Here is a 10,871-nt window from a genome sequence, read left to right on the forward strand (position 1 = left end):
CTTGTTGCTACACTATTAGTGGGGACAACTCCACGACAAACAAGGGGGACTTGGTGCCCCAATAGGTGCACTGCCAGGCAGTGTGCAGGTTACTTTTAGCTGCAACTTTAGTTACCTTTGTCATCCTCGAGGTGGCAATGAACACGCAGTTCTACTTTTGTTATTACACTTCTAACCTAATGTCTTTTCTCTTTCCTTTCCTTTCTCAAACCTCTTATTCTTTGGATGCGCTCCGGTTCGGGGACTGGATCCGAATGAGAAATCCTGACGGCCTCTGCGAGGGCCGCTTCCAGCAGCAAAACAGTGAGTACAACCTGCCAAACCATCATGACCAATAATCCACAACCGACCTACACCATAGTGACACACAATGTACAGGGCCTGAATTCTCCGACCAAGAGAGCAAAGGCTTTTCACCAATACCATAAAATGGGGGTGGACATTTTACTATTGCAAGAGACACACTTCTCACGGAACTCAGCTCCTAAATATCTGAATGCCAGATACCCTACAGTTTACCTGTCTAGTGGACCCGATAAGAAAAGGGGGGTGGCCATATGCATCGCAAAACGCGTCCCTTTCACTCCATCTAATGTTATAAAAGACAGAGAAGGTCAATATATTCTGGTGGTCGGGAAGATAGATGACAGTGTTGTCACCTTTCTCTCCTACTATGCCCCTAATGCGGGTCAATTATCTTTCTTCCGGGCAATGTTAAAGGTGGTAATGCCCCATATACAGTGGTGTGAAAAAGTGTTTGCCCCCTTCCTCATTTCCTGTTCCTTTGCATGTTTGTCACACTTAAGTGTTTCGGAACATCAAACCAATTTAAACAATAGTCAAGGACAACACAAGTAAACACAAAATGCAATTTGTAAATGAAGGTGTTTATTATTAAAGGTGAAAAAAAATCCAAACCATCATGGCCCTGTGTGAAAAAGTGATTGCCCCCTAAACCTAATAACTGGTTGGGCCACCCTTAGCAGCAACAACTGCAACCAAGCGTTTGCGATAACGTGCAATGAGGCTTTTACAGCGTCCTGGAGGAATTTTGGCCCACTCATCTTTGCAGAATTGTCCTAATTCAGTTACATTAGAAGGTTTTCGAGCATGAACGGCCTTTTTAAGGTCATACCACAACATCTCAATAGGATTCAGGTCAGGACTTTGGCTAGGCCACTCCAAAGTCTTCATTTTGTTTTTCTTCAGCCATTCGGTGGTGGACTTGCTGGTGTGTTTAGGATCATTGTCCTGCTGCAGAACCCAAGTTCGTTTCAGCTTGAGTACACGAACAGATGGTCGGACATTCTCCTTCAGGATCTCTTGGTAGACAGCAGAATTCATAGTTCCTTTTATCACGGCAAGTCTTCCAGGTCCTGAAGCAGCAAAACAGCCCCAGACCATCACACTACCACCACCATATTTTACTGTTGGTATAATGTTCTTTTTATGAAATGCAGTGTTCCTTCTACGCCAGATATACTTGGACACACACCTTCCAAAGAGTTCCACTTTTGTTTCATCGGTCCACAGAATGTTGTCCCAAAAGTCTTGGGGATCATCAAGATGTGTTGTGGAGAAATTGAGACGAGCTTTGATGTTCTTTTTGCTCAGCAGTGGTTTTCTCCTTGGAACTCTGCCATGCAGGCCATTTTTGCCCAGTCTTTTCCTGATGGTGGAGGCATGAACTCTGACCTTAACTGAGGCAAGTGAGGCCTGCAGTTCCTTGGACGTTGTTGTGGGGTCTTTTGTGACCTCTTGGATGAGTCGTCGCTGCGCTCTTGGGGTAATTTTGGGCGGCCGGCCACTCCTGGGAAGGTTCACCACTGTTCCATGTCTTCGCCATTTGTGGATAATGGCTCTCACTGTGGTTCGCTGGATTCCCAAAGCTTTGGAAATGGCTTTATAACCCTTTCCAGACTGATAGATCTCAATTACTTTCTTTCTCAATTGTTCCTGAATTTCTTTGGGTCTCGGCATGATGTGTAGCTTTTAAGGATCTTCTGGTGGACCTTACTGTGTCAAGCAGCTCCTATTTAAGTGATGCCTTGATTGTGAACAGGTGTGGCAATAATCAGGCCTGGGTGTGGCTAGAGAAATTGAACTCAGGTGTGGACAACCACAGTTATAGTATGTTTTAACAAGGGGGGCAATCACTTTTTCACACAGGGCCATGATGGTTTGGATTTTTTTTCACCTTTAATAATAAACACCTTCATTTACAAATTGCATTTTGTGTTTACTTGTGTTGTCCTTGACTATTGTTTAAATTGGTTTGATGTTCCGAAACACTTAAGTGTGACAAACATGCAAAGGAACAGGAAATGAGGAGGGGGGCAAACACTTTTTCACACCACTGTAGCTGGTCACGTTGTGTTCGGGTCGACAGCAATGCTTCCCTGGATCGGACCTTGGATAGGTCTAACTTAGGGAAGCCTATTCTGAAACATGCCCCAAAGCACAGCTGTGAAATAGCACGTTTGCTACATAGTTATGACCTCATCGACCTCTGGCGCAATGTACACCCCTCTGTCAGAGATTATATGTTTTACTCTCCAGTACACAAAACATACTCCCGTATAGATCATTTGTTTACTCTGTCCCCTTTGTTCCCACATGTCTCGGAGTCTAAAATTATCCCTGTGGCATGGTCCGACCACTCTCTGGTCCAGGTAATCCTAACAGGCTTATGGGCCAAACCGCGCTCGACCGCGTGGAGATTAAACGAGTCCTTACTGAATGACCCACTCGTTGCGGATGAAATAGAAAAAACTTTATGTCACTATTTCCAGGACAACCCCTCTGAGGATACCTCTCCTTCCATAGTGTGGGCGGCCCATAAGGCCACTGTTCGGGGCAAACTAATACAACTATCTGTTAGAATCAAACGGGAACGGGACCGGATGATTCAGCAGCAAGAGAAGGAGCTGTTAGACATAACTCAGGCACAAAAATGCAACCCGCAAACAGATCTTAGGAGCCAGATTGACGCAGCGCGATTGGCTCTGAATTTGAGCCCCACAACAAAAGCGGACAAATACGTCAGATTGAATAGGCACCAGTACTATTCTCTCGGGGACAAGCCTAATACCCTACTGGCTAGGAAACTTAATCCTAGACCTTTTAATCCAGCAGCCCCCAAATTGAGACTACAAAATGGCCACGCCTCCCAAAACCCTCAGCTTATCATGAAGGAATTCCACGCATTCTACTCTAAGTTGTACGATTCTCCCAATGATTTTAATGTACAGGAGGCGGGAGCATTCTTGCGGGATCTACCGCTTCCCACATTGTCTAAGGATCATGCGGAGATGATGGAGTCAGAGTTTACAGAGAGGGAAATATCGGCGGCCATCAAATCCCCGCACCCGTCAAAATCGCCGGGCCCTGGTGGTCTCTCGGGTCACTACTACCGCAAATATAGTGAGATTCTGACTCCTCATTTCTGCTCTTTTTACAATGAGCTGCGCAGGGGCTCCCCTTTACCTCCACACGAGAATAGGGCTTACATACATGTGATACCTAAACCGAACAAGGACCACGGTGATTGCACAAATTATCAACCCATTTCTTTAATCAACGTGGACCTCAAATTAATGACTAAGATAATGGCTACACGTTTGAATGGGTTCTTAGCACATTATATTCACCCGGACCAGTCGGGGTTTGTCCCTACTAGACAAGCCCCAGACCAGACCAGACGCATCATTGATCTTATCTCTGCATTGAACTCAGGTTGGGATGGAGGGGGACAGAGGGGAGCACTGCTGGTCTCTCTTGACCTGCATAAAGCGTTTGATTCTCTGTCCTGGGATTATTTATTCTTTATTTTAGGAAAATATGGATTCGGACCAAGTTTCTTGACCACGCTTAAAATGATTTATGACACCCCCACGGCGAATCTAATGATTAAAGGTTACCAGTCACCGAACATTCACATACGCAGGGGGACCGGCCAAGGGTGCCCCCTGTCCCCCTTATTGTTTATACTAGCTTTGGAGCCACTGGCTATTAAAATCCGTGAACATCCAGACATACTGGGTATTAAAAGCGGAGGACGAGAACATAAATGCGCATTGTTCGCAGACGATATCTTACTGCTTCTCTCCTCCCCAGTCACCTCTTTACCTAATTTGCATGGGGTATTGCAACAATTTACGACATTTACGGGATTAAAGGTAAACCACTCCAAATCTCAGGCACTTAATGTGTCCCTACAACCACACATAGTCCGAGCATTACGGAGCTCTTTTCCCTTTCAATGGCAAGACAAGGCCTTACCATACTTAGGTATCACACTGACCCCTACTCTTACCTCATTGTATAAACACAATTTTCCTCCACTGTTTAAAAAAATCTCTGCAGATCTTAAACGATGGTTGAATAACCCTCCGTCATGGTTTGGCAGGTTGTGTTCAATTAAGATGACAGTTTTACCTAAAGTACTCTACCTATTCAGGACCCTACCGATCTCTATTGATAGGCGAGAGCTTCAGAGGTTCCAGACAAAACTGCTGGACTATGTATGGGAGCACGGAAGACCCAGGGTGAACAGACAGACGATGTATACACCGAAGGCAGGGGGTGGCCTGGGCATGCCGGATTTGTTTAAATACCACCAGGCGGCACAAATTTCACAATTAATTCGGTTCCACACTCATCAAGCCAGACCGCTCTGGATGCTGTTGGAATCCTCTCAATTTCCAGGAAAGGAGATTAGCCACTTAATGTGGATGAAGGCAAAAGACAGGCCTAAGGTGATGTGCCCGACTTTGTCCTTCTCTCTAAATTTGTGGGATAGGCTAGCTACTACCCACAACTTCAGATCCGGACATGTCCCACTAGCCCCTTTGCTTAATAATCCCATGTTCGCCCCGGGTCTCCGCCCCCAAGATTTCTCATGGTGGACCAACAAAGGTTTACTACGTATAGCTGACCTATGTGACCATAGGGGGGCTCTGTCGCGAATGTCCCTACAAGAAAGGTATCAGCTCCCGAGGTCGGAACTCTACCGCTATACTCAAATAGCGCACTTTTTGGTGTCACTGAGTCGCATATCTGCACTCACCGCATGCACCCCGATGGAAACTATCTGTAGGACATACGACAACCTCACGGGCCACATATCTAGGCTATACAACATCTTATTCTCACCCTCTCAGAAATTGCCTTATATGGAGAAATGGGAAGGGGATATGCATACCACCTTGAAAATGGAGGAGTGGAACAAAATAATACAAGGTGCATCTAAATCTTTTATTAACACTTCTTTGATTGAAGCAAACTATAAGGTGCTGATGAGGTGGTATATGGTTCCAGCTCGACTGGCCACCTTCGCCCCTGGGGCGTCCCCGCGGTGTTTTAGGGGCTGTAATGCGGATGGCACCATGTATCATATATGGTGGTCGTGCCCGAAGGTGCGACGGTTTTGGATACACACGTACAATTTTATATATTCTTTGACCCGAGTGAACCTCCGCAAATCGCCTCTGCATGCGCTGCTGGGACGCCCCGTAGAAGGGGCATCAAAGCCAATGAGCAAACCTATAGCTTTTATATTTGTGGCAGCGAGGATCTCCATAGCCAAATCGTGGAGATCACCAACTATACCATTTTACTTACTTAAAACAAAATTGTCCTGGATAATGGTGAATGAACGTTTATCGGCAATACTTACCGATAGAATGGTTTGGTTCAACAGAGTGTGGGAACCTTGGATTAGAGACCTCGTAACTGGGTAAAGGGTTTTTCTGGTGTGAGGCTGGAGAGCGTTCCCCGGGAGCTGGAGTGCATCCCCCTTCTTCCTTTTCTCTCTCTTTACCTTTTATTCCTTATTTCTTTACCCTATCCTACTATAGTTACTTTTCTTCTCTTCCTTCTTTATTTGAGTACTCTTGAAAACACATGTGCCAGCACCTCTTCCATTATCATTTCTTTAGGATTTATTATAGCACTGAAGTCAAAAGGGAGGGTTGGATAATAGGGGCTCAGATGTTTGGCTCTCTGACCCCTAAATGGAGCAAGACACAGGATGACTGCCTGGATGGGGTGAGCCAGTAACTCTTTGAAGTACCCTCGCAGCATCGCACATGTACTACCAGTTTTTCTTCCTTCTTCTCTCTACTTGAATTGTTCCGTATTGTTTTCTTGTGCTTCTATGTATCTACGTTGTCAGATACTGAAATTGTAATTTCTCTTGTCGAAAATTTGAATAAAAATATTGGAAAAATTAAAAAATAAAAGGTGGATACATACCATGACACACTACTATACGGTGGATGTGTCCAACCTATCCGGTAAGAGTATCCATCTTCAATAAATACTTCATAATCTGATACCAAGAACTTCTAAGGCCTGAGAAGGTTGGGAGTCCTTAACTTCATGTATGCCATTTGAGAATCTCATATGTTCCACGATGGGAAGTACTCCATCTTGAAGTTTCGGTGGACTGGCTTCACGGTTGTGAATATTATCTTGGGACTCTAGTTGGCCATTGTTTACCATTTGTTATTCATTTTTGTACACATACTTTTATATAGGTGCTTTTTAGCGCTGCACTTATTTTATTCACTTTGCTTTAAACTTGGTTTGTTTGTGTGCTGGCAGCTTGGCTGTGTTTATTCGCAGGTGTTTTTCATTTTAGGTTTGCATGTTAATACATTGTTCACCATTTATACCTATATTGTTTGGTTTAGCGCAGTGCTTTCCCCTTTATATAAGTTTGTTTATGATCCTAGTTTGTACGTGCCAGTAAAATCCATTATTAGGGGATTCTCTCTATGTAAAGGCTAGAAAGGGGAAACAGTAGGAAGTTGACCTAGGGAGCAGAACGTTAAATCTAGTCTGCACTCTCTGGTGTTTTTGGTCAATAAACTGTATCTATGACTGCTCCTCTCTGTTATTATTCATACAGTGCCTTATTGCAGAATAGTGAGGGCCTGTCATCTTGTTAGGCGTGGTAACTCTGGCAGTGTTCTACATGCAAGTGTGCTGGCAGGCAACTTTGTGGCAGGAGCAGAGTGAACATAGGGATGAGCTTCAGTATGTTGCTTCTCTTTCACTGTTTAATGAAGGGAGAAACTGGCCAACCATGTGAGACTGAGATAGGTTTAATGTTTCCTTGTCTTGGAGAAACATGACATTGCTGGCAGTGTTCCCCCAGGAACAGCCTAGATTCTCCAGAGACAGAAAAGAAGTGAAAGTCTATGGCCAGATCCCTAATGTGACCATGCACTGTTGAACAAGTAAGAGTGCACCTGGCTGCAGAATGATGGACAGCCTGGATTCTCCAGAGACAGAAAGAGAGAAAAAGACTATGGCCAGTTCCCTAATGAGACCAAGCACTGTTGGACAAATAAGAGTGCACCAGGCTGCAGAATGCTGGAGGTATCTGTCAAGTTGAGCTGAGTTATATCCACTATTTCAGCAGGTAAATTTTACCTGTATGTACTCGGTGTGTCCATCACTTCAGGCATCCTCACAATGCCGGGATCTTCAGAGTTCTTTGCCGAAGTGACAATTAGACTTGCAGTGCAACCTTGTGATTATTTGCTACACTTGTACAGGATTTGTTTATGACGTGTTGTGGGTGGAAGGAGGAATGGAGGAAGTAGTAGCTGGGATACATGCAAGATGGAGCTGGCTTCAGTGAAGGTAGTGCAGCCTTTGTTGCTATAAGCGGAAACCATGCAAAAATTGGCATATTGACTCATTGCCAAACAGAGAACTATAGCAATGGGATTTGGAGCTCTTTTACTGGTGGACCAGAGAATTTACTTCAGCATTAAAGTTAAACTCTTGGCAAAAAAACTCCCAATTAAATATATTCATCAATAAACACAGATGATATAAATGCATTTTTTGTGCACCAAATATCTTTGCAAATCCAGATCCTAGGTTGTAAACATAGCAGTGACATCATCACTGTTCTGTATATAGCTTGTGCAGGCAGAAGAGCTATGGGAGGAGCCCAGCAGAATCCACCTAATACATGCTGCTTGCAAAAAACTGCAGGAGGGGACAGAGAGATGAGAGATCAGTACTGACTAGTCTTTATTACAGAACGCTCCTGCTCAGAGGCAAAGCCACACTAGATTTTTCACAGATCTCAAAGAGATACATAAAGCACACTGAGAATTAAGAATACTCATGATGAATGTGCTTACACAATCTTGTTTTTCCAAGTCTGAGAACCTGATCTGTTGACTATGAGTCTTGTTATATTTAAGAAATTGCAAGATACAGTATATTCCAGTATACGTTTATTGCATCCAGACTAGTATTCTAGCTGCATGATTAGCAAAGAACCTAAGCACTCCAAGCATGTAAGATCAGTGCATTTACTTGAACACCTGGTATCAAAGTGGATGTTGAAGATGACAACCCCTTGGCATATCTCCAACTATTTTTGACCGCTGAGGTTATTGAAAAAATAGACAAACGGTACCAGGAGCAACAAGCTGCTACACCTCTGAGGTTTTCAAGGAGCAGAAAGTGGGAACCAGTGACTAAAGATGACATCTGGAACTCACAGCTGAAGATGAAGTTATATCATGATCAAATGATGGATGTATAGAGAGCACAACACTCTAAAACACAAGATTATGCATTCCACTCCCCTGTGCACAGGATATACTCGAGAATTGATTACATAATGGTTGAGCATAGATTACCGGAGTTGGTGATCAGGACAAGTATTGAGGTAACAACTCTATCAGATCACGCCTCAGTAACTATGAAAATGAAGATACCCAGAATTCAAAATAGGTCAAATTCATGGAGATTAAATGAAGAACTAATACAAATTAAAGAAGTTGAAGATAAGATAAAAAAAGAACTAGAACAATATTTGAAAATAAATGACACTAGAGAGATATCGGAAACCACGTTATGGGAGCTAGGAAGAAAAAAAAAAGAACAAGAAATATTGAAATATTAATAAAAGAAATTCATGAATTAGAACAACGGCATAGGAAAAAGGGAGAGGTTGAGATACATCATGCATTAGTAATAAAAAGGGATGAATTAAAGGCATTACAATGGAACAGGAGACCCGAAAGACTTTTAACCACTTCAGCCCCGGAAGATTTGGCTGCTCTATGACCAGGCCATTTTTTGCGATATGGCCCTGCATCAATTTTTTTGGCAATTGCGTTGTCGTGCGACTCTGTACCCAAATAAAATGCATGTCCTTTTGTTCCCCACAAATAAAGCTTTCTTTTGGTGGTATTTGATCACCTCTGTGGTTTTTATTTTTTGCGCTATAAAAAAAAGAAGACCGACAATTTTGAAAAAAAATACATCTTTCACTTTTTGCTATCATAAATTTTTATTTTTTTATTTTTTTATTCTTTATTTATAATTTCCAATTTCTACACATAAAAACAGGAGGGTATCTGACATTGTACATAATAAATTACATCACTTATATATCAACAATCTTCTCCAAACCCCACCCCTATCCCACCATCCCCACCCTACTCAATTCTATAAACACACCTAGTTATCCCATCTTCTCTCGCTGCACTCGCTTTCCGATTCTAATTTTCTCGGGTTATCTCCCACACGTAACTCCAAGAAATTTTGAAACAATCCCAGGCTTTCCATTTATCTTTCCTTTCCCCTACCTTTCCCTCCTCCCCCTCTTTGTCCTGTTCTCTCTCTATTTTTTGAATATAATTTACTCCCTTTAACCACCTACTTATCTTAGGACTTTCTGGTTTCTGCCAATTTTTTGGGATCAATCCCTTCGCAATATTCAACAAGATTGGCAACAATGAAAATTTATATGGCCCTATCGGTCTGTCCGTCCCATGAAACAGACAGACCCATGGGTCATAAGGTATAGATTCCCCCGTGATCTCTTTTATCAGTGCTAAAATCTTAATCCAATAATCTTTTATGGTGGGACATTCCCACCATATATGTAACATTGTACCTGGCATTTTACACCCTCTCCAACATTCTGATGATGTTGCAGATTGATATCTACTCAATCAATCTATAAGGTACCATCTCGTCAGGCACTTATAGTTAATTTCTATCATCCTCGTATCCGTGCTGTTTCATGTACTAATCTCCATATTTTAACCAATCTATCTCTATCACACCTCGTGCCTATTTCCCTTTCCCATATCTTGATACTTGGAGGGACATCCTCCTTCTCCTCCTCCACCACAATTTTATATATTTGAGCAATGCTATTTTTTATATTACCCTTTATAATCATCCTTTCCATTTTAGTGTATTCCTTTTCCGATCTGATTGCATCAGGTAATTTTTCCACACATTTTTTTCAGCTGAATGTACCTCCATGTATCAAGTCTCCACAGCTCAGTGTCACCTTGTAATCTTTGTAAGGTTCGTATTTTCCCTTTGTCAATTATGTCCTTCACTTGGACATCTTTTTTGATCCAATTTCCCCCCACCTCCCTCGTCCCTGGTGCAAAAAAAACGGTGTCTTTCAAATAAATTAGAGGGGAGTTATATTTCCATTTTTTTTGTGCGTGTAGCCTATCCCATATTTTCAGTGTATTATGAGTGATGTCATGAGTGTTCTGTCCTAATTCTCTAAAGTGTGGTGGATTCCATACCATGTGACCCAAATGTGTACTACTCATGTTGAATTCTATATCCCTCCATCTTTTGTTGCTATTCTCCATTGTCCATTCGACCAACCGTGATATTACCACCGCGTGGTAATATTTTTTAAAGTCTGGAACAGCCAGAACTCCTTTTTTCTTACTTTGACACAAAACGGCACCAGTGATTTTTTTTATGCCATATATAACGTGGGATGATACCTTTTAATGTTATGAAAAATTGGCGGAATCCTTATTGGGAGCATTTGATATTTATAAAGGATTTCGGGG

Source organism: Lithobates pipiens, unplaced genomic scaffold, assembly GCF_037356315.1.
Source record: "Lithobates pipiens isolate NorthernLeopardFrog02 unplaced genomic scaffold, aLitPip1_a1.2 Scaffold_18, whole genome shotgun sequence".
Lineage (NCBI taxonomy): Eukaryota > Metazoa > Chordata > Amphibia > Anura > Ranidae > Lithobates > Lithobates pipiens.